At 40.3% G+C, this 3,981-nt stretch overlaps 1 pseudogene; it reads right to left on the bottom strand.

Annotated features, from left to right (window-relative positions):
• Positions 1-1,765: 1,765 nt before the first annotated feature.
• On the bottom strand, positions 1,766-3,552 carry LOC149983978 (pancreas/duodenum homeobox protein 1-like; annotated as a pseudogene).
• Between the last annotated feature and the right edge of the window lie 429 nt (positions 3,553-3,981).

Raw genomic sequence — 3,981 nt, 5'->3', positions numbered from 1 at the left:
TTATTTTCACTTTCCCTGAGTTAGGCTATGACAGGGCCCTGAAAGAGAAAATGTTGCAATATGCATTGTTCTTCATTTTGAAAAGGTATTTTGTTATCTTTAGCCGCAGGTTTATAAAAATTGGCCTACAATCGAAAACGGAAATAATATCTTAAACCGCTCATAAAATAATTTGTACTCAAATTACAGGTCTTGACACCCTTAAGGTAAACCCTTTGCAGATGCCTTTAAGATTTATGAGACCAACCATTCTGCTGGCTAAGGCTATGTGGAACAAGAAGCTCTCAGTATCAATGCAGAATTAGACGTTCATCCACGTTCTCCAAACGGCAAATTTCGATGTGTTTTTGTTGCTTCTGATGCTCTATATTGTTCCATTTCTCCAAATGTAAAATTTCGAGTTTAAGGTTAAGTTTAGGCACTCATTCCGAATGGTTAAGGTAAGGGTTAAAACATCAGGTTTAGGCACTCTTTCCGAATGGTTAAGGTAAGGGTTAAAACATTACGTTTAGGCACTCATTCCGGATGGTTAAGGTAAGGGTTAAAACATTAGGTTTAGGCACTCATTCCAAATGGTTAAGTGTGAGTGTGCCATCTTGCACAGGTCGATTTAGTCTATTCCCTGCAGACGCGTTCAGAACACCTAGGTTAAAAGAACAAAACCAAATGTGAAACAACTATATTAATATGGGGAGAGGTCAAAACAAATATGAAACATTCAAGGACATTTAGCAAGCGAGCTGTTTTTAGCTCATTTGTCAGCTCGGGGACTTGATCTTGCAACCTTTGAGTTACTAGTCGAATGCGCTAACCACTAGACTACCTGCGCCCCTTTCAATTACCTATGTGGGTATATGCTCGTAAAAACCAGGGAGTAGATGTGAGAGGCGGGACTTGGAGCGTGTCAAGTGTCTAAAATAGAACCAAGTTCCATTCCGAGTTCTATTTTAGCACCTGGCTACGAAGACGCCCGTTGACACGCACAAGCAGTTTGGATTAAATGACTGAATAACATGTATGTGTACATTTATTTTGCAACGCTCGCACACAAAACTTGGGCAGTCTGGTCAGCATGTAAGGGTTATTAAGGTAAAAATAACAAAGGTAAAAATAACAAACCAGTGTCCACGACTAGGAGTGCAACAAGCTCTCACAGTCTCATGTCAGATGTTGACATTCATCCATGTTTCTCAAACACCAAATTCTAAATGTCGAAGTGTTTGGCTTCTTTTCTGAATCGTTCCAGGTTTACCAGGTTAACTCTGAATGACCATGGTAAGGGTTTGGGATAGGCTTAAAACAACTGTCTATTTCTGGATTCAAATATGTAACCAGAGGCAGATGCTTGCATGCATCCACCATACCTACTTGACCCTAGTGGCTGGTTTCCATTTCATCTCACAATGTTCTTTAAACATGGATGGACATCGAATACTGAGTATCATGGGTAACCTGCCTGGGGATTGATAACGCAACCTTCTGAACCAGAGTCCTGGGATAGCGCCCTTCCACCACCCCTGCCCACTTGATGGTAATCGCACACCCTAGTGGCTAGTTTTGAAGGCATTTCCCAACGTATAATGCAAACATCTAGCAACCCAAAGGTTGCTAGTTCGAATCTCAGGACAACTTTAAAATGTTCTCTAATTAGCAACTTACTACTTTTTTTATCTACTTTGCAACTACTTAGCCTGTTAGCTAACCCTACCCCTAACCTTAACCCTTTTAGCTAACCCTTCCCCTAACCCTAAACTTAACCCTTTAATCTAACTCCTAAACAAACCTAACTTTAACCCTAACCCCTAGCCTAGCTAACATTAGCCAGCGAGCTAATGTTAGCCACCTAGCTAGAATTCTTAACATATCATACATTTTGAAAATTCATAACATTTCGTATGTTGTGAAAATTCGTAACATATAATAGGAATTGCAATTCATAACATATCATATGAAATGGGTGATGGACATCCACAAATTAATGCATACCATATAAAACATAACATATACTAAATGTGTCTCTGATTTATGTACAGAATAATACGAAATGCTCTGAGACCAGGTTGCCTCAGAATATGGATATTCTTCCTATTTCGACTTCAATCTATTCAACACAATCATTCATTGATTCTGATTCATACATGGATAATGAATTAATGTAGACCTATCATGCTTTCATCATAACATGCAGGTTTAGAACCTAGTAAACAAGTGATTCATTTATGTAAACTGTTGTATGTCTAAAATAAATTAGACAATAAATTCCGAGTGAAACAAATGGGTGATCTTATCCATTTCAATGAAAATGTTAGATATTATAAATCAATGTGGCAACTACTTAACATATTACTTAGATATGCACATTAACTGTATAAATAACTTAATAGCTCGCAACTTCAAATTGTAAACTGTTCATTGAACCTCGGAATAGGCCTAACGTAGGCTATAAAGTTTAAGGACATACAGTATATGATTTAATAGACGAGTGCAAAAAATGATCCGTCATAGTTTTCAAACCCAGGGTCATATGATGCTCCAAACGTTTCAGCAATTGTTATTGGAACTCTCCGGTTCGTGGTGGTCAGATTTTTATTTTTTTTCTTCTTTTTTCCACTTCATCCGCCGGTTCTGGAACCAGATTTTAATATGTCTCTCCGTCAGGTTGAGTGTGGTGGCCAGTTCATATCTGCGAGGCCTGGAGATATACTTGTTAAAGAGGAACTCCTTCTCCAGCTCCAATAACTGAGCCCGGCTGTACGCGGTGCGGCTCCGCTTGTGTTGGTCTGTGTTCTCGGAATGACCACCTTAAAAAAAGACTATACAAGGTTACAAGGAGTGTAGCTAATTTTTTCAGTTAATTTATCTTGATTTGTATGCATTTTTACTCTTATACTTTAACCATATTTATTCTAGGTTAGGCCTAGTTTTGATGCCGTGTGAAACCTTTGCTCTGCTCCCTCATCTCTCATTTAATTTCACCTGTCAGACACAAAATCGATTCAAAACATAAGTGTAGGCCTAATAAAAATCAATAGAGAACAATTTCACAATTATGACATGCAGATAAAACAAATATTGTAATAATGAAGTAGCCCCAAAGTAGCCTGCTCACCTGGGAGTGATTGATACGAGTGAACTCTGGAGCTCCTCATCCAGGAGAATGACAAGTGTCCCAGGGACTCTCCCCCCACTACTGGGCTGTCTCCTGGATGGTAGTCGTCCGGTACACGACCCTGGCCTGTCAGGTATTCCTGGTCCTGGGTCTGACCAGGGCTCGAGTGCTGACAGGGAGTTAGATCGTAGGGCAGTAAAGTCTCCTTACTCTGGTGTTCGACAGAGGCACAAGCGGGAATGGGGATCCGTACCTGCTTGGTGTCGCCGCTGTAGCGGCAGGAGGGCGGGTTATAGTCATACTCCTCCCGTAACGGCAGTTGGAAGCGCCCGCCATCATAAATACCCGGGGTATCCATTACTGAGCAAATTTCCCCAGCGATAATGTTTAGGACGTTTATGTATGTCTCTGCTATATATCCTTCAAGTGAGGCCACAACCTGGAGTGCATTTATGAGTGCATACCTGACCCTAGTCACGTGACTGACACTAAAGGAATAACTGGGCTATCGGCCAGTAGGGGCTATTAAATTACGGTGTTTGGAGGTCCAAAACATTTCTGTGTTGGGATTGTTGTATAGTTCTTAAAAGAGCCATCCCATTTATGGTTCTTCAGAGATCCTAAAATGGTTCCCCTATCACTCTCAATAACCTCATTTGGTTCCAACTTGCAACTTTATTTTTAAGAGTGTACTTACATATGTTCCCAGTTGTTCCATAAATGGCGCTGGTGTTCTTTTATCAGCTAAGCCAGTCATGGTGAATGACAGCTTTACATACAGTATTTACAAAGGAAATAAACTAAACACCCCTTTGAGCACGAAAGGTGGATGAAGTAGCCCTACATTTCATGCAACAAGTCATAGTGAACTT

Source organism: Oncorhynchus mykiss, chromosome 4, assembly GCF_057628025.1.
Source record: "Oncorhynchus mykiss isolate SJ-2025 chromosome 4, ASM5762802v1, whole genome shotgun sequence".
In the NCBI taxonomy this organism is placed as follows: domain Eukaryota; kingdom Metazoa; phylum Chordata; class Actinopteri; order Salmoniformes; family Salmonidae; genus Oncorhynchus; species Oncorhynchus mykiss.
The sequence above is the reverse complement of the archived record's forward strand: the minus strand, read 5'-3'. Positions and strand labels throughout refer to the sequence as shown.